Below are 20,653 nucleotides of genomic sequence, written 5' to 3' on the forward strand. Positions count from 1 at the left end.
CCATCCACCAGCAAAAAGATCATAACTTGCTAAAAGCTCAGATGATGATGAGCTTTCTTTTAGCATTAAGAATTTCTAAGTGAAGATTTGTATTTTGGTTTTTAAACATAACTCTATTGCACACTTGTTAGACCACAGTATAATGTAAACATAAATTTTACTAGGAAATCAAATATTTCATTAGACTTGCTTTATTGTGATATTCCCTTTATTGCAATCATCTGGAACTGAACTCGAGGTATGTCTATACATACTTAATTATTCTGCAGCTGTTCAAAAGCATATGGGTTTGTTTTGTTTTGTTTTGTTTTCTCTTCCCAGCCATTGATAAACCTCTGAAAGTTTAGCCTTGGGTCTTCCATCAGATAATCCAGCAGAGATTGGGTTCAGTAAATACTTGATTTATCTAATGGCAAGCAAATAACATTGTTATGTGAAACTTCTCTCATCACTACCAACGTTTTTTAAGACTTAGAGTTTATTCGCTGTTGTAATTGTCCTATAAATCCTTATCTAAAGTTTATTTCTGGGGAAAGCGAGAAAACCCCTAGCCTCCAGGTAGGAGGGAGCTGTAGAACTCCACCTGGTGGCAATGCTACAACACAAATCAGAATGAGAAAGGCAGGATGCCTGGCTTCTATTTTCAACTCCTTAGCCTTCCAGCCTCCACCCTCCCTGCCCAGGCCTGGGAGTTTTGGTACTAGAAGTTTTTCTCTTGTTCACTTACTTTATCCTTTGATGTTTATGGAAATGTGCCTTTTTATCTAGAACTGAGGTCTAATTTCAGCAATTATGAATAGTTCCATATTCTCTGGCTTTAAGAATCCCATGACAGGGATCCCTGGGTGGCGCAGCGGTTTGGTGCCTGCCTTTGGCCCGGGGCGTGATCCTGGAGACCCTGGATCGAATCCCACATCGGGCTCCCAGTGCATGGGGCCTGCTTCTCCCTCTGCCTGTGTCTCTGCCTCTCTCTCTCTCTCTCATGAATAAATAAGTAAAATCTTTAAAAAAAAAAAAAATAAAAAAGAATCCCATGACAGAGTTGACAGGAATGGCTCTTTTGCCACCTTGCCAACCTCTCTCTTGGCAAGTGTGACCCAAGAGGTCCATCATTTTGTGAGATGGCAGATGAGCTGCCTAGGCTGTGAATTGCAGTGACCTATGACCCACCTTTGCTTCTCAGAAGCTTATCATCTTGAATTTATGTAGGGATAAGATGCTGTGTAAATCTACCATGAAAGCCCTATGCAGGCAAGGGAGGGTGATTCTTCAGGTCTGTGAACACATGCTTTATCCGTTTGACTTATGTGGGCACCCTAGGGCTTTTATTTGGACCAAAACGTAGAAGCCAAGCTTTCATTGTAAACAGATGGTGCTGCTAACAAGGAAAGTAAAAAATTCTTTCAGTCATTCTCCCACACTAGAGAGCATAAGAAGATTCTTCTTTAAAAACAAACTAAATTATCAAACACTCCCTCTCCCCGTACCCCATATGCTCTAAGTCAAAACACACACCCCTGTGAACAGACAAAACCTGGTCTCCATCCCTTACTTTTCTCCTACTTCCCTATCCTCTCCCCATGCCAATTCTACATTCCTTTGGTGTGGATACTATAAATATAAAATGAGCAAACTCAATCCCAAATCACGAGGGGGCTTTTCCTTGCTTGACCACAACGTAAGCATTTGTCCATCATTTTGGGATTTTATGAAGCCTCGAAGAATGTTCAGAATTCCAGTCTTGCTCAAACAATGTCTCGCTAGTCAGCATGATTCAGATGTTGAATCTTAGGACAACTTGGAAATTTCTGGTTAGAAGGAAAGGTAATCCTAAAATGTCTCAATGTGAAAGATTTTCATGCATTTTCCTCTTTTACTGTTTTTCTTTCAGCCAAGAAAAAGAAATGTGGAAATTCTTATGTTTCCTTGAACATAGGGCAATTTGAAGTTGATTGTAATCTCCCTGTCCCTAACCCCAAAAGAGAAGCAGCATTATTGTGCTGTATTGGATTCTTCCTTAAATTTCACCATTAGGTAGCATCTTGTTACAAAAATAATTCATGCCTTTAAATCTAAATATCATTGATAACAATCTCCTGACAGATCATACTTCTGGGGCTTAAGTTTGAAAATGAATCATCCAGACCCTGAGATGTTCTTGGTGAGTGTTCTGGAGGAAGAGGACATCAGAGGTTTATCCGGTCACCTGTGCCTTGGGGCAGGACCACACTCAAACTGACCCAAAGAGATTATTTGAAAGTTTCCCCAGAAAGGTAGATTCCATGACCTCCCTAAGTAAACCCTCCAGTGTTTCCACAACGTTAGCAATTTCCGAAGAGAATTAAATGTACTATCACTTTACTTATTATTCACTTGAAACTTGGTCCTTTGGGCGCTGGGGAATATCCCTCCCACATCAAGGTCTTTCAGTAGCATATCTGAAAGCTGAATTGTCTACTTGTGTAAGAAATTATGAGGAAATAAAATCTTGAGAAATCTCATCTCAGTATCTCCTATCTGTTTAACAAAGATATCTGCTCTTCCAAACTCAGTATTACTAGGAATATCAAGAAATATTATGTGTCAGGCTGCCCAAGTAAGGTATCACTTGTATCACCACCAAAATAATCATCCTAAGATTGAATCTGGAAGTAGTTGTTTAAATTTACTCTATTATAGAAATAATAGGAACTCCTAAAAAATTACTGTGAATCTAAGCCTAAATTAATGGATACAAATATTCTGTCCATGAGTTAGTACGTAGGTACTCATGTAAGCAAACTAGGTGTGGGGATATCACAAAGCACCAAGAAAGAAATTATCTCTCTAAAGATGAAAGACTCACCTGAAGAACAGTGCCAGGAAGCTATATCATTGTTTGGCAATACCTGGTGCCAGCACTGGGTCAGCAAGAATAGAACCAGTGGGTTACATCACAGAATGGAGTCCTGTCTGGAAGGTACACAAGTAGATCAAAGTGATTCAGAGGGTGTGAGTGTCAAAGAGTAAGGAAAGACATACCAGGCAAAGAGAACTGAAAATAAAGTAAGGTTATAACCCTACTCACAGATAAGGTGAATTTGAGCAGCAAATAAATAAGAAAAAGGACTCATTATAATGCGGAACAATAAAATTCAAAATGAAGCTCTAACAATTATGAATATAGTTACCAAATAATATAAAGGGCATCTTACAAAGCAGAAATTACAGAAATGCAAGGAAAAATATACAGAAATGTAAACTCTCTCAGTGTATGACAAAGTCAAAACACCTGAAGTTCAAAGAAGACATAAATCTCAAAAGTGATAATAAAAGATATGTTATTCAACTCCGTACTTGAAAATATAGACACCACTATTTTTTCAGGTAACTAAGGAGCATATGTGAAAAGTGACCATAAATTAGACCATAAAGAAAAAGTCAATTGATTCCAAAAATAGAAACATTATGGACAATATTCTCTGATCACAAAGCAATGAAACAAAAAATTGTTATTAAGATCTCACTTATGAATATCAATGGAAAAATCCTAAGTAAAACATTAGCAAATAGCATCAACCCACACATTAGAAAAATTAACCATGACGAAGTGGAGTTTAATCAGGAATGCAAAGATAATTCATTACTAAGGAATTCATTATATTCCAACAAATTAATAGATCTAAGGAGAAAAATTAGATGATCATTTCTAAAGATACTAGAAAGAAACATTTGAACAAAAGCCAATAATCATAGTTGACCCCAGAAAAAGACCTCAATGAGATAAAGATGGATTAACACTTCTTTAGCATAATAAAATATATCATTCCCAGCCCAAAGCCCATCCCATGCCTACCGGGAAAACACTGGAGGCATTTCTAGTAAAATCAAATATAAGACAAAAATGCCCACAATCATCACTGTTATTTAACATTGTACTAGATTTAATAGACAATGAAATTGAAAGCATAGAGCATTAGAGCATAAACATTGGAAAGCAGAAAGTTAATCTTTATTTTTAGATGATATATAGTTAGAAATATAAGAGAATTGAGAAATATCTATAAACAATAAGAGAATTTAGTGAATAAAGTGGTACAAAATGAATACACTATAATTAGGGGATTATATCCAGTAAGATGATATAATGAGAGAAAAGACCTGTTTTGCTGAAGGTCAGGAAATAAGATTTGAATAAATGGAAACATTTACCATTTTCTTGGCTAAGAAAACCCAACATAAAGATGTTGATTCTCTCTGTTAAGTATCAAATTGTAATTCTTGTAATAAAAATACAAATCAGGATTTCTATCACTATTACTATTTGTTTACTCTGAAGTTCATGAGGAAAAATAAGCAAAAAAGGAAACAGAGAGAAGAGCAATGAGAGAATTAGGCTCACTAGATACGAAAATTAAAAGCCTCAATAATTAAAACAGTAGGGTAGTGGCACTGAAACTGAAAGATCAACCAAGAAAACAGAATAAAATGTCCAGAAATAGACCCAACTATATATAGGAACTTAATACATGTTAAAAATGTACATCTTAAAACAGTAGTTTGAAGATTACTATTATAAAGTAGTCGTAAGGCAAACACAGGCAGCAGAAATAAAGGTAGAAAAATGGGACTATAGCAAACTTAAAAACTTCTGTGTATCAAAGGGCAAAATCCACAGAACAAAAAGCCAACTTATGGAATAGGAGAAATTACTAGCAAATCATATATCTGACAATGGGTTGATACCCTATATATAAAAGAATTCTTACAATTCAACAACAAAAAAAACCCCACAAATAATCTGATTTTAAAAATGTACAAAAGGAAAAAAATTTTTTAAAAAATGGACAAAGGGGGATGCCTGGGTGGCTCAGCGATTTAGCCCCTGCCTTCGGCCCAGGGCGTGATCCTGGAGTCCCTGGATCGAGTCCCTCATAGAGCTCCCTGCATGGAGCCTGCTTCTCCCTCTGCCTGTGTCTCTGCCTCTCTCTCTCTCTCTCTCTCTCTCTGTGTCTCTCATGAATAAATAAATAAAATCTTTTTAAAAAAATGGACAAAGGACTTGAATAGACATTTCTCCAAAGATGGTATTCAAATGGCCAATAAGCATATGAGAAGATGTTCAATACTATTAATAATTAGAGAAATTCTAGAGGAAGGTGGGTAGGGGGATGGGCTGGATGAGTGATGGGTATTAAGGAGGGTACTTGTTGTGATGAGCACTGGGTTCTACGTGATGAATCACCAAATTCTACCCCTGAAACTAGTATTATACTATATGTTAGCTAACTAGAATTTAAATAAAAATTTGAAAAAATAATTAGAGAAATTCAAATCAAAACCATGAGATATCACCTCATCCCCATTAGGAGAGCCACTAGGAAAGAAAGAAAGAAGAGAGAAGAAAGAAGGAAAGAAAGAAAGAAAAAGAAAGAAAGAAAGAAAGAAAGAAAGAAAGAAAGAAAGAAAGAAAGAAAGAAAAAAGAAAAGAATATGTTAACAAAGTGTTGGTGAAAATGTGGAAAAATTGGAATCTGCCTGCACTGTTGGTAGGAATGTAAAATGGTGTAGCTTCTGTGGAAAACAGTATGGAGATTCCTCAAAAAATGAAAAATAGACTTACCATATAATGCACTAATTCGAGTTCGGGGTATATACCCAAAAGAATTGAAAGCAGGACCTCCAACAGATACTTACTCACCGACGTTCACAGCAGCATTATTCACAATAACCAAGAGGTATACACAATTCAAATGCATCAGCAAATGAAGGGATAAAGAAAATGTGCTTTATACATGCAATGAAATATCATTTGGCTTTAAAAGTAAGGAAATCTTGTCACCTGCCAAAACATGGATGAACTTTGAGGACATTATGCTAAGTGAAGTAAGCTAGCCACAAAAATGATTCCATTTATATGAGGTGTCTAAAGTAGTCAAATTCACAGAAACAGAAAGTAGAACAGTGTTTGCCAGAGGCTGCAGAGAGGGGGAAATAGGTAGTTGTGGTTCAGTGGGTACCGAAGTTTTACAAAACTTTTCAGTTTTGTAAAATGAAAAGTTCTAGAAATCTGCTGCACAGCCACGTGAATATACTTGGCATCTCTGAAGATTTAAAAATAGTTGAGATGGTCAATGTTATGTTATCTGCTTTTTATTACAATTACACTTTTTTAAAAAATTTATTCATTTATTCATGAAAGACACAGAGACAGGGGCAGAGACATAGGCAGAGGGAGAAGCAGGCTCCCTGTGGGAAGCCAGATGCAGGACTCCATCTCAGGACCCCGAGATCACACGTGAGCAGAAGGCAGACACTCAACTGTTGAGCCACAATTACACTTTTTAAATTATTGTTTTAAAAAGTGGTAGTGGAGCAACTGAATCATTACTTGGAACAAAATTAATCAGGGTCCATACTTTAATACTTCATAAACTAAACCAGGAGAAGATATAAATCTGCCAAATATCTAAATGTCAAAAAATAAAATCATTAGAGTAGATGATATAGGAAAGGTCTTTCTATATACTTTCTCCCTACTAATAAAAATTAGAAACTTTTGCATGTCAAAAGATACCATTAGCCAAGTCGAAAGCCAAATGACAAACGGAGAAAACAGTCTGCAGCTCTTATTTCCTTCAGATGTACAGACTTTAAGTGAATCTGTAAAGAAAAAGGTTAAGAACCTTATAAAATATGGGTAAAGTATAACAGAGAGGCCAGCCACAACAAAGGAAATGGAATTGGCTTCTAAACATATGAAAAAGTTGCTCAACCTCACTCAAAATCAGAGAAATGCAAGTCAAACTATCTTGAGACATCTCTTTCACCTATCAGATTGGCAAACATCCAGAAGTTTGATTATACATTCTCTTGGCAAGGCTGTGGGAAAACAAAAACATTATTAGTGGGAGTGTCAATTGGTTTAGGCAATTTGACTATATCTATCACAAAAATTAGATATACATAATTCAATAATCCTAATTGTGGAAGTTAATACCATATACTTGCACAAGTGTAAAATGTCGTATGTGGAAGTTTGTTTAACAGCAAAATATTGGAAACAACTCAAATCTCTATTAGTTGCATCCTGATTGAATACAATTGCAGTGTATTTATCCAAGAGAATACAATATTAAACATGAGCATGTTTTCTGTGTGCTGATATGTATATAAATTGTATCATGTTTCTCCTCCTCTCAAGACCCTCCAGTGGCTGTCCATTGCTTTATGAATAAAAGCCAAAATCCTTATAAGCCAGTGATCCTACATGATCTGCCCCTCCTGTTGCCTTTCTGACCCCCAATGACATTCTGCCTCACTTGCTCTGCTCCAGTCACACTGGCCTCTTTGCCTTAAACATGCTAGTTATACTCCCACCTCAGGCCCTTTGCACTAACTGATCCCTGTCTGGGTCACATATTCCCCACATAATTCCAAAGCTCACTCTCTCAGTGACATCAAGTCTTTGCTTACAAGGCATTTTCTCAATAATGCCACCTCTGACCACACCATTTAAAATTAAAATCTGCTATCTGACATTCCCAATCCTACTGCCTTGCTCTAGTTTTTCAATAGCTCTAATTATATTCTATCACAATATATAATTTACTTATTATGTTGTCCTCTTGATGTCCCCTCCCCCAAAATATGAATGCCATGGGGCAGAAATGTTCGTCGCTTTTGTCCATATCTGTATCCCTAGCATATACAACAGTACTTGGCACAGAGCAGGTACATAATAAGTGCTTGTCTCTAAATGAACGAATAATTGAATGTATGATATAGAAAAAGAGCCTTAGGTATATTTAAGTGAAGGGGCAAAGTAAAGGACAGTAACTCTTCTGCATATAGCATCTTTAAGAAATAAAAATAAAAGTAAGAATTTATATTTGCAGGTATGTACATAAAGAAACCTGAAAGAAAAAACTATTGCCAGTGGTTGCCTTGGAGGAGCTATATGGACTGGACCTATGGAAACAGTGGTAGGAAGGAGACTGCAGGGTATACACCTTTATTCAAATTATGTGAACATATAATTTATTCAAAACATTCAATTACACACACACACACACACACACACACACACACACACACACACACGGTAATGTCATAGCCCCTGGACAGAAAGATCCTAAGTCAATAGCTCTGAGTAGAGCCCAGAGAATTTACATTTTCAACAAGCTCCCCTCCCCCATTTCTGAGACAGGTGCTCTGTGGACCACACACAGTGAGAACACTGTCACTGCTCCCTCTCCTAATTCAAGTAACCCTAAGACACATTCAACATTGGAATATTTCTCATTTGGGGCACAAGCATGCAGGCAGATCATAGAAACCAAAAGGAATTTCCAGGAACATTTGGTACCACCCCTAGGTGCAACCCAAGAGGTGGTATAGCCTTACCTCTTAGTATACTATGTGGAAGGACTGCAGAAAACTCATCTTCCCTCAGTCTCATCTGCACACACAGAGCCAGGAGAAAGGGATGTTGTCTTTGACTAAGATATTTATGTATGGTGGATATTTCAAGTAGATTTCAGACTTCAAAAGTGTCAGAGTTTTAGCAGAGGCAATTGAAAGGGATGCTCAGGTCTTTGTGATCATGGTGATACTGAATCTCACCACCACCCCTATTTTTCCTTCTGCTTTTGCCTTGGCATTTTATTTTTTAAGATTTTATTTATTCATGAGACACACACAGAGAGGCAGAGATATAGGCAGAGGGAGAAGCAGGCTCCCCATAGGGAGCCTGATGCCAGACTCAATTCCCGGACTAGGGATCATGCCCTGAGCCTCATGCCCTGAGATGAATGAAGGCAGATGCTCAACTGCTGAGCTACCCAGGCATCCCTTGCCTTGTCATTTTAATCAATAAAATGTTTCCCCTAAATTCACAGAGGATTGTTCTAACACCCCTTGCTGGAGAGGAGAAAGGTGGTTAGGACTTGAAAAGTATCTTAGAGAAAGCCACCCAGGAAGGCCACCCTGCTTTACAGTGATGCCTTTCAGACAAACAAAAGCATTTGACTCTTATTCAGTGGCTCTAGCAGAACTCTATAAATGAAGCGTAGTTAACAAAAGACCTAATGACATACAAGAAGGAGCTGAACCCGCCAGACCCAGAATATTTTCAGTTCGAAAAGCAAACTCATCCTTACTACTTTACATTGATTCTCCAAGGAAGGGGGAAATTTAATACGTGAGAAAAAATGTATTTCATGACCCATCACCTCCTTGGGATAATAAAAATAAACTCAAGATATACACTAAACTGTCAACATCTTATTACCATTTCAAAAACTATTTTTGTGCTATCTCTATTTTGGACCTCTCAAGATTGTTCTATTTCTGGAACACACTTTCTGATATTTTCTAATTGACTTCAAGAATCTGTCATGCCTTTGCCATGTTCCATGCTACATTAAAATGAATAGTTTCATGGGTCCCTTATGAGTTTCTTCCTTAAATTTCCAAATACAATCTTGGGTTTCTGTTTCCCAGACTGACCAATGACAAGCAGTTCTGTGACTCCAAGATGGGGAAACAAAGGAAGTGGTGAAATGATCTTTAAAAATGTTTAAAATTTAGGCCCTAACAATCTGCTACAGTTGGCAAGTAGGTAGGTCTCCACTGAATAGTTGGTTTTGTTTCTCCTATTGTCTCTCCATTATATCTGTCTGTGTGGTGCCTGAGTCACTATGACATAATGCTGCAAAGAAAGCCTGTAGAACCACCAGACATGCACATGTTCATCTCTCAATGAGTCGCAGTCTTGGGTCTGTTCCCTAGATGCTGGTGGAAAGGCTTGATTAATGGCAGACTTGTTCAACATTAAAAAAAGAACAGAAACCAGATTTATTCTCGGCGTTCCTTTTCCTAGGGGCTTCATGTGTCATGTAGTGATTAATTTGTAGATTTAGGAAGGCAGCCTCGGAGAAAGCAATTCAATTCGCCGGAATGCAGGTGGAGGGTGTGATTGAAGATACCTCCTGCGTGAACGAAGGGGCGTATCACGGAGAGCGGGATGCAAGTCGGTTGCTCCTGCAAGGGTCACAGATCCACTCCTCGCTACCACCTGGATTCCCCCCAAGGCGTCCTCGGTGGGCGGAGGTCTTTGGGAAATGCTTCCAGCCGCAGCTGAACCGGCTCGGAAGCGGCGGGGGCAACCTGCCGAGCAGCTTCCCCACGGCGCCGGCCCTCCGCGGCCCCGGCTAAAGGCTCCCAAGCTCGGGGAGGGCCCGGAGCTCCGCGGGGTTTGTGGGAGTTCGCGGCGCTCCTCCGCAGGACACACCCCCGCCCTCCGCGCAGCGCCCCCGACACACGCCCCCTCCCTCTGACACGCGCGCCGCGCTCCCGGCCCCTCGGCGCCCCGGGCTGCAGTCGGGCGCCGGCTCGCAGGGTCTGCGCCTCGCCCCCAGCGCCCCCGCACGGCGCCTCCTCCCGCCGGGCCCCGCTCCTCCGAGCCCTGCCCCCGCCCCCCGCCCCCCGCCGGCTCGCCGCGAGCCCCCAGCACCGAGCCCCGCCGCCTCCAGGCCTCCGCGGAGCCCGGCGCACTCGCCGACACGTCTTCCTCGCGGCCGGCGGGGCCCGGGCTTGGAGAGCTCGGCTGCCCGCCCCTTTTCTCCGCTGTCGTCCGCACCCACACGGACGTCGGAGCCCCGAGGCGGCCGCCGGGAATAGCTGGGACCCGCAGGACCTCAGAGGGGAGCTCCTTTGGAGGGCAAAGCGAGTCCCCTGCACGACCGGTGAGTGAGAGCGCTAAGTACACGTGCAGGGCAGGAAGTCTTCCCGGAGGCGGCGGCGGCAGGTGGTCCCGGGAAACGCGCGGTCCTGGGTGCTGGCTCCCTGCGGCGCGGGGACCGGGTCTCGGGCCGCTCTTAGGGGCGGGGGCGCTGGGGCCGGCTCTGCGCGACTCCTCCGAGGTGGGAGCCGGGGTGGGGGAGGGGCGGGGGCAGGGGCAGGGGCAGGGAGGTGGCATTTCCCTTCCCCCCCACCCCCCCGCCTTTTATCCATTAAAAAGTGATCCTTGGAGGGAAGCTTCTCTTGCGGGCGTGTCTGCGCTCCTTCTCCTCTTTGTGATCTGCTCCATCCCCGCTTGAAGCACCAGGGAAACTCGCACGAGCGGGCCCTCGCTGACAGCGGATCCCTCATCAGCTGCTCAATGCATTTTAGCTGCAAACACTGTAACGGAAGGTTTTGGTGATTTCTCCCCCCCCACCCCCCGCCCCGAAGAAATCTGGGCGCTTTCACACCTGTTGCTTTTTCAGTTCCCTGAGAGTTTGTTTGTTTTCCTGGGTTTCACTTGATTGCAGTCCTTTGTGTAGCAAAATCAAATGCTACATTCTCATTCTCTTGTTCTCCTCGAAGCCCTTTGGACGGGCTCCCTGTCTTCGTTAGCATTCAGTTGGCCGCCTTCTCAGGGAACAAGTGGCCGGCGGAATACAATAGGGAAGAATGCATTCCTGATGACTCGTCTACCGTGGAAAGACTACAGTGAAAAACTGACATTCCCCATTCGTTTTTATGGAAAGCATTGCTGTTACAGTTTTATGAATGTTTGCTCGGTGAACTCTTGGAGTTAGCTAATCCAGAGGTCACCAGCGTGACTTTTACAAAGCAACTTCCCCCAGTCTGTCTGCAGTACAAACATAAAGACCCTGCCCTGCCACCTATGCTTTCCAGGGATGCTACAGTCACCTCTCTCACTTGACAGGTAGGCTACTGATGAAAGAGGGGGTGGTGATATCGTCTGTGGCAGGGGCCAAGGAGGAGGACCACCCCAGAAGGGGGCTGAAGTTTATTTTCAGCTTCTGATGATGAACAACATCACAATACTGGAATAACCCCTTAACATCCTGGTAGGTTAGGTTGAATTCTTGTCCACATGATGAAAAAGACTTTCAATAGCCCTTCTCACACTTCCAAGTGGAGCTCAGTGGAATGCTTGTTTATTTCTGTTGCTGATAAATCCATGGGAAATCTCTGCTGAACCCAGCAATTTTGAAAAGCAAGCCCTAGCTTATAATTGCCCACATAATGGCAAACAGGTTATTTTCAGGAACCCAAGAGCCTCGAATTTTCTCCGACCATTGTTTTAGAGGTTACTTGAAGATCTTAGGAGCACACATTTGAGCTTTCCTCTCACCCACAACTGAAACGGAAAGTTATCCTTGGGTGCCTGATGAAAAAGATTAATGCCAGATATGTTACGAGGCTATAAGAAAACATGTTGCTGAAAAGATTATAGCTCTTAGATATTAATGGTCACTGGCTACTCTATAATTTTTCATTGTTCCTTTAGGGAGGAGGCCTACTTTACCAAAGTGTTTCCATTTGTTGTTTATTTGTTGCTGAGTCTTTTCTTTTTGCTATTGGAAATCTCCTTTCACTTAGGTGAAATCATAGACTAGAATTAGCGATGATAGCTCTGGGGCTAAAATTAGGCAAGTCCAGGGGACTTTTCAGACATATCCTTCTTGTCTCACAGATTCTGTAGTCTCCTTTCAGACTCCTACTTTTGCGATTATTGTAAGAGGATGCCTAAGTACTCTTTTTACAGCAGTTTATTTGGACAACTTTTTCTCTTGAGCTTTCATCGGACTTCACTGGCGCATGCTGAACTTTATTTCTCTGAGATGCCTAAAGGCACACCCCACTACATTTACCATCCCTTCAAAGTCTATATTCTTAACTCTTTAAACAGTTTCTTTAAACAAACAAACAAAAAGTTCCAATGGCACTTGCAAAGTATGGGACTGGGTCCTCTGGCGTGATGGCAGATGGCAGCCGCTTGAGCTTTGTTTATGCCCAGGCCAAGCTCACATCTATTAAATTAATCATGAATTGAATAATTGATTTCTCACACCTTGGGCTACTCTTCATCCCCAGCTGTAAATCTAAAGAAAGGTTACTATTAAGGTCTAGTTCACTTGGAAACCCTTTCAAAGCGTATCAAACGATTTTACAGCTGGGTCGAATCTAGCCGTAATACACATTATGAAATACAATGACATAAACTTCAAGCTCTCCTGGCTTTCTCATTTTGAAGCCGGGCTTCAGCGACCTTCCCATTTGTTGGTCAGCTCCAAAGATGGTGGGGTTGATGGATACAATGGGTTTCTGTGAATGTAATTAAACGTGTCTCTGCCAGCTGCCTGTGGTATTCGTGAATGTTTTCATAAGAAAAGCTGTTCTTCGGCTTTATCTGCCCACTGTGGTTTGTGGCATGTTGTGCTATTCTGCAGCCGTTGCAGTTTTTTCCTGAATGATTGAGCTATGATGTCATGTGCTATCTCAGCGCGGAACCCTTTCAGGGCTTTGCTGGGGTCTGTGTGCCTGAGCAGAGGGAGTGGAAGCTCCCTCTGAGCACTCTTGGTAGCGACTCCCCGTCTATTCCAGCACATTCCATTGCCTGGAGACCAAAGCCACCAAATGATTTGCGGTCAGAATGATTTGGGGCTGGTTAGAGATGATTTAAAAGGAAGGTTATGGGCACATGAAGTGTAGGGTAAAGAAAATATATTTTACTACTTTATTGAGACCACATGGCTCCAACTTGAACTTTTTTTTTTTTAACATGGAAATTGGCTGAACGGCCCACAGTGTTCCCCCTTTTTTCTTTTTCTTTTTTTTTTATTGCCTAGAGCAAAGAACTCTACTTTCTATTTATTGTAGGCTTGATCTCACTATTATTTCTGAAGGTTTGAAACATTTTTATATGCCCAAGAAAACAGTGAAAAGTAGACTTTCTCTGTTGTGCTCGAGGACCAAAGACCATTGTCCAAGAAGAGATTCAACTGTCTTCAATTACTGAAAGAAGGATATCCCATGTCAAGCTTGGGGAGGCATCAGTTATGAAAGGCACATGCCAGGCCACACCCTTGTACCAGAGTCCCGCAAAATATCTACTGGCAGGGTATGCCCATCTCTTGATGAGTCAGAGAGATGATTTTTATACCTGAGGACTCATTATTCCTCCTTTAATGGGGCCAAATAAAATGTAGTCGATCTTTTCCAATGCGCTGTGATGATAGAGCTCAGAGCCCAGTGGCCCTTGGTATTAGGAGTCCAAGGGAACACATAGCCCTTGGACCCACACTTTATTTGTGGGCTCCTGCCTCTTCTATGTGGTCTACATGAATTGGGACAGTAAGTCACCTATTACCACTGAGCAAGTTCCTGAATCTCTGTCCAGTGTGAACTTCAAGTATTTGTCATTACTTTGTGGTTCATTCTCATCCATTTTAGCTTCAGGATACATGCTGTAGCCTCATAGTCCATTACATACCATCAAATAGCCATCTCCAGTGTTCAATTTGGTGTTATGAAGCTAAGAGAGCTACAGGGAAAGGTAGCTCATGAATATCCCCAGTCCCTTGGAAGCTATCAGTCCAGGGTCTGAGGGCCATAACTGTGATGTCATGGAAGGCTGTTTGAGGCATCCCCAACAAGTCTTCAGAGTTGCTGGTCTATAATCCATCTGAGCCAGTCTGGATTCCCACAGTTTGAGTCTATGCACATCCAGGGGTTTAAAGGAAAGCACGTGGAGATCAAATTAGTGTGGTGGCTTATGAGAAAATCTTCCAACTGTAGAATTGGAAAAGTGTCAAGAAGGCAGCATTGTATGAAGGATATTACACTGCATTGGAATCGAGGATCCTGGTTTTACCACCCCATGACTTAGAACAAGCTACCCATAGTGAACATATATCGATAAAGCAGTTAGCTACACTTATCGTGTCCTTCATAAGTGTGTTGCCGTGAGATGCTCAGAATGACACCAGGAAACAGCTAGAGTAGGTAGTGTTCTTTCCATTTTACGGCTTTTGGGAACTGAGTCTCTAAAAGTTGATGACTTGCTCAGGGTCACACAGTATGTGACTGGTAAAGTTTGGCCTCACATCCAAAACTTCTAACTTCAAATGCATGCTTTTTCCACTGTAGCAGGCAGCCTCCACAACTCTTAGCCTCTACGGACCTCGCTCTCCTTATTTGCAAAAGTGAGGCCTTTGGCCCAAAATATAATGGTCCATTCCAACTTAAAATTCTGTCTCTAATGAATCACTGGCTGGAAGGGATTTTAAGAAATCACTTAGTCATATTCCTTGCTTCCAGGGGGACACTGTCTAAACTATTTTGAGAAGAAAATGTCAGATCTTTGGTTTGTTTTTGTTTGTGTTGTTTTTTTGTTGGAGTAGGTAGTGGTATGTATGGTGTCTTAACCCAGAACAGAAACGGACCCTGGAGGGTGTCTGAGTGCATTCTGGGATAAGAAAAGAAAGAGGAGCTATGGATGGTGTCAGTGCCTGGTGGGGAGAGCCCTTCTCTCTGGCTCAGGAGCAGTGCTGCTTGCCTCACTAGAAGTGAATGTCCAGTCCTGGGATCGATGTCGAAAGTAGGAGCTGAGAGTAGCAGGCATGCTTTGCTGGTTGGAAAGGAATTCTGGAAGGAGAGATCAGAGAGATGGTTACTCTGCTAAGAGGAAAAAAAGAGCTAAGTGACTCAGTAATGATCTTAAAGTTTATTAAGGGCTCCTGGAGAGAGTGACTGCAGATCAGTGGTAATGGTTCTATTTAAAGATACAAACAGAAGAATCCTTTTCATTCAGTAAATGTGACAAACAGAAAGCTGTGTTGATCTAGTTCTGACTCCACTTGTATTGGCAGGGTTGGTGGCAGAATGGGGATGGAAGGAGAAGCTTTTCTGGGAAGATGGTGCCCTTGAACCCGTGAGTTGAGTGCTATACCTCAGTTTCTTCCTTTCCTCACAGCACTGCTCTCTGCACGCTAGAGCACCAGGTTGGGTCTGGTAACCTTCGGAAGACAAAAGACTGTCCATGAACAACTACCAGCAATCAGACCAGATGACAAGTCCAGGCTACTCAGCTAACCTGATTATAATATTAAAACACTCGTCAGTCTCTCAATGTTCTTCCTGTTTCTCTCCCATGAAATAGGTGTTAGGAAAAAGAGCAATGACTTTGGAGCCAGAAAACATAAGTGACTACCACAACTCTACAACTTATTGAGTTTGGACAAGGCATTATTTAATCTAAGCCTCACTTTCTTATCTTTGAAATGGGGTAGTAATAATACTTTAATTATTCCTAGGGGTCGATGGAGGAATATAGGCAAACATGCTACGAAAGTTAGTCTGGATCATTTGTAGGTGGTAGTACAGTGTCAGACCCTTTCCATAAATCATGAGGCCACTGAAGTTTCTTTTTATTTTGCCTTAATTCCATTCCCAGGCCCAAGTCAGAATTACGGCAGTTTTTCCATACTTGCTGTGTGTCAGGCATATAATCATGTATTTAATCTTCACCAAAATATTATAAAGTAGATCTCTTATCCCTATTTTATTATCTGGAAATTATGTTCTAACAAGAATAAGCATTTTGTCCAAGATCACATGGTAATATAAATAGCAGTGGTAAGTAGAAACCAAGACTGTTTGGCTCCAGAGCCTATGTGCTTTCAGAACTGTAGAACTTGGGCCTTTCCTAGCCCAATACAGACCCAGTGTTCTTGGTTTCAGGTTGCATTGATCTGGCAGTTGCTTGATTGGCCTCCTCAGTAAATGATTCTATACCAAGTTTTTGGGCATGGCTGGGCCCTATAGCTAAGGCTTCATCTTCACCAGCTTATCCCAATTCACACCCTAGTCTTCTGTCCTTTCCGTGTTCTGATTCCTGGGTGGCTTATAGGAACCCCTCATGCTCTCCTTGAGCTGCAGGCATATTCTTCCTCAGGAGTATCGTGCATTCTTTTTAGCTTTCTTTCAGAACCAGATAATTCTCCATAGGGACCTTATAGTCTCCACAGTTTGCCCCACTTCAACCTGTGACATGAGCCCATCAAGTCCAGATCAAATGCCCAACCCCTCAGCACATTTACTGTTTTCACTTCATTGGAAGGAAAATGTTAACCTGTTAAATGCAGCTACCACATTACTCTAGAACATCACAGAATGTGAAGCGTGAGAGTTGAGAAAGCAAGCAACAGAGGTCATTTTATAAATGCAGAAACTGAGGCCTGGAGAATTGCCTGCCCCAAATCACAGCTCTGGGCCGGAGCCAGGGCTGATGCCAAATCTAGTCAATGTTCTCTTTCCTTCCGACTTTAAAAATAGTATAAATCAGCATTTTGTCGCATCCACTTACCCTAGTCTGGTGGGGTCCCTTGGTCAGTGTTTGGAATTGAGTCTTTATCATGCTACAACATTGATCACAAGGAAGGTTTCCTTTCCTTAACATACATCCCTTCTGCTGAACTGAAGCCTATTACTCCCCAACAGGATACAAAGAACAAATTGGTCACTCTCAGCTGTAATTCACGGACGGGAAGTGTTAAGTATCCCCTTAGTTTTCTTTCTCTAGGTTAAATAATACCAGGTCTTTTTTGCTTATTCTCTTAGTTCTTGTTCTCCAACAATTTCATCATCTTTATTTCTGTCTGTTGAACTGTGTCCAAGGACTCCATGCCTCTCAAACTGTGAAGTCCAGAACTGGACAAAGATGTCTCATAAAGGTATGATAAAGTGACGATTACCTCACGGTGCCTTCAAACTGTGTTTCAGTTAGTACAGCCAACTCTCATGCTTGTGTTTTAAGTGACAGCTGGACCTCACTGGATTGTTTGCAGCTTATTATCCTCATTTGGCTAGACATTGCTTAGCCTGTGTGTGTGATAATAATCACTTCCTCCAAGTATCATTCAGAATTTTTCCTATTGAATTTTTTTTTCCTTTGTTCTTGACTATTTCTCCAACTCATCAACTCATTTGGGACTCTAATCCTATTCTACTTCTTAATTCTTAACCCAGCTACTGTCCCAAGTAGCTTAACACATTAAATGTCCCTGGAATTCACCCATATAGAAGTAGACCCCTTGGGCTTCTGGCTCCTCAAAGTAGTTCTCCCTCATGGCTCTAGGATCTGAAAAGCAAGCAGTCCACCTCCCAACACCAGGCCCTCAAACTGATCATTAGACAATGTTGTAAGTGCTGGCCGTAGTAAGAGATCATTGAAGAACCTTCCAGGAGACACATAGCTGAGGCCAAAATACTGGCCAATTCAGAAATAACCAACCAAGCCCAGATCTGACTTAGGTAAATGGCGGGGGTCTCCAAGATTTTGCTTTGGCTCAGAGATGTGATAATTACAAACATTTGCATTTATAGACCACTTTGATGTTCATTAGCTTAAGCAACTCCTCTGAAGACATATCTGCATTTGACAGATGAAGAGACTGAGTTTCAATAGAGTCAAGTGACTCTCAATATCACACGGCCAAGATTGGAACTCAAGGTTTCCTGTCTTTAAATTCCTTATACTTTGCCATATTTTAGTGTTTTAAGACCTTAGAATTCTTAAAAATCCCTGTGAGTGGGCAGGGTGGAGGAATGCTTATAAAAACGCAGAATCAGGGGCCCTGGCTCTAGGTCTTCTTGATTCATGAAGCCTGAGTGGAGCCTTGGAATGTGCATTTTAATCAGCACTTCAGAGGGTTATGAGGTTTCAGTAGATTATATTTGAATAAACCCTCTCTTAAGCTATGCTTTCTAAAATAGAATCTTTAAATGCATTTGATCTGTCTTTGTTCTGTAACCAAGCTGGTGCATAAAAACCAACCATAGACCTCTCCTAATCCACATAGTGCCTCAAGAAGGCTCCTTGTTTACTCTGGACCCATGATGGGGGCTCTCAGAACCTGCCATCCAGCCCGATTCGGTCCTGCTTCATCTTGCCAACCTGTTTACCTCCCCTCTTCCGAGTCATCTGCCTTGGCTCCCCACTCAGCTCCTGATAATCTCTGGCCCCTGATTTTGTCAATCTCTGCAGCTCTAGATCAGAAAGCCTATCTCCCTGAGGTCTTTCCAGATGCGACCATATAGAGGACCTGAACTCTGAATCATGAGGGGGGATCTGGTAACTCTCCAGGAGGTCTTTATCTGGGGAACTTCTAACCACATGCACCCTAGCTGGGGATCACTTACCAACTTTTCTAGGGGAAAGATGTACAGCCAATTCTCTCAAAGACCTTCTGGTTCTTGCAGTCTTCCCTCTCAGTAAGATCACAATTCTTTGTTACCTGAAAACCTGGATATCCAGTAGGTTAATAAGTGATGAGTGAATGGGTGGTGTGATCAATGTTGGTTGAACACCCCCAACACAACAGGCACCGTGTTGGCTCCTTTTTGTGAGTTGTGTCTTACTACCTTTCACTGATCACATCCAGGATGGTTACATATGGTGCTAAATCCCAGTCTTGGGATTATGTGTTGGTTGAACTACCAGTACTGAGCCCTACTATGTACAAGTAACTTGAGTCTTTCAGACTCACCAAATCTATGATAGATGCCTGCCTAGATTTTTTAATGTATGTTTTATTGAGGAGGAAGTATAGTCCTGAAGAAAAAGGTTTTTGGGATCAAAGCAGACTAATAATGGTTGAAAATTTATGTGAGACCTAAGTAGACTCCTACTCATGGTAGATATGTTCCACCCACTACCTCTTCTGTATTTCCTTTTTCAAGTGCAGGCATCGTCTACACAATAGGCTGGACTCTCCCACACTTCTTAAGAAACAGATTGTGATTATGGGACAGGAAAAAATAACATACTTTGACAGCAAGTAACACAGTGAGAAGAAATGTGTTTTTCCTCCACCTTGGTCTCTGCTATCTTGTGACACCCTGAAGAGAAATTTCCAAACATGAGCCTCCTGAGTGATTGTCAGATGTATACCTTGCCTTATCTCTAGCAGATGTGAGAGCTCTTTGAGAATATAGCAAGAATATTTGGGGAAAGTGATGCTTGGAGCCTTGCGGGAGCCCAGGCTTAGAGCTTTAAAATATTATCCATACATGAAAACTGAAGTTTTGCTGAAATAAACTGTTTTATGTTATAATTTGACAAGTTATGGAATAGCACTGATATTAAATGACTTGTTAAAGGATCTCCGTGTATTATGGCAAAATTCTACCCCATCCTTAATTAGGTCAAGTTAAACTCAAAAGCAAAAGGAGTCTGGTTTGCTAACCACAGTGGAAGTATTGCTTTTGGGTGGAATTCATATCCAAATTGTGTTGTCTGACTCAAGGATAATACACAGGAAACAATTTGAGGTTTTTCTTTCTTTTGGTTTTGATATTTAAGCTTTAAGGAACTTGCAGTCCAGAAACTGGCATTTGTACTGTTAACAGCTATCACAGTTATCACTAGCCAGAATGTCCCCATTTAAGATCTTGCTGCTGTTTATTGTATTGAGTGTACAGTATGCCATATATGGTTTCTAATACACCTGTGCTAGTTATGACTTATTACCAATATGAGTATCTACCGAACCATTGATCAAGGGGCCAACATGTCCTACCAGTGCACTCCGAAACTTTATCTGCTGAAAAAGCAAAATTTCCCTCCATTAATGAACACTTTTAGGAAAGCAGACTGGTTACAAGTGTCTGAAGCAGCAGAGTGACAATGCAAGTGAACTCCTATTTCTAAATTGCAGGTGATCTTGCAAAAACTGTGGGGGGGGGAAAGGCAGAGTTTTACATTGTAGTTTCTCATGACGATCTTCACTTTAATAATAATAGATAGCCTTTACTAAGGTCTGATTGGGAGACTCTTTACATTAATTGCTTCTTTGATCTAACAATCCCATATCAT

At 41.6% G+C, this 20,653-nt stretch overlaps 1 protein-coding gene across 6 annotated transcripts in view; it reads left to right on the top strand.

Moving 5' to 3' along the window:
• Window positions 1-20,653, top strand: part of PALLD (palladin, cytoskeletal associated protein) — a 409,438-nt gene that overhangs the window by 130,195 nt on the left and 258,590 nt on the right. The window contains exon 1 of one of the 6 annotated variants that reach the window (XM_072795917.1): window positions 10,578-10,727. The exons of the other annotated variants lie outside the window; for them this stretch is intronic. The gene's annotated coding sequence lies outside the window, so the exon portion shown is untranslated. Of the gene's footprint in view, window positions 1-10,577; window positions 10,728-20,653 lie in introns of those variants that run through there. 6 annotated transcript variants of the gene reach the window in all.

This window comes from Canis lupus, chromosome 24 (genome assembly GCF_048164855.1).
Source record: "Canis lupus baileyi chromosome 24, mCanLup2.hap1, whole genome shotgun sequence".
NCBI classification, from domain to species: domain Eukaryota; kingdom Metazoa; phylum Chordata; class Mammalia; order Carnivora; family Canidae; genus Canis; species Canis lupus.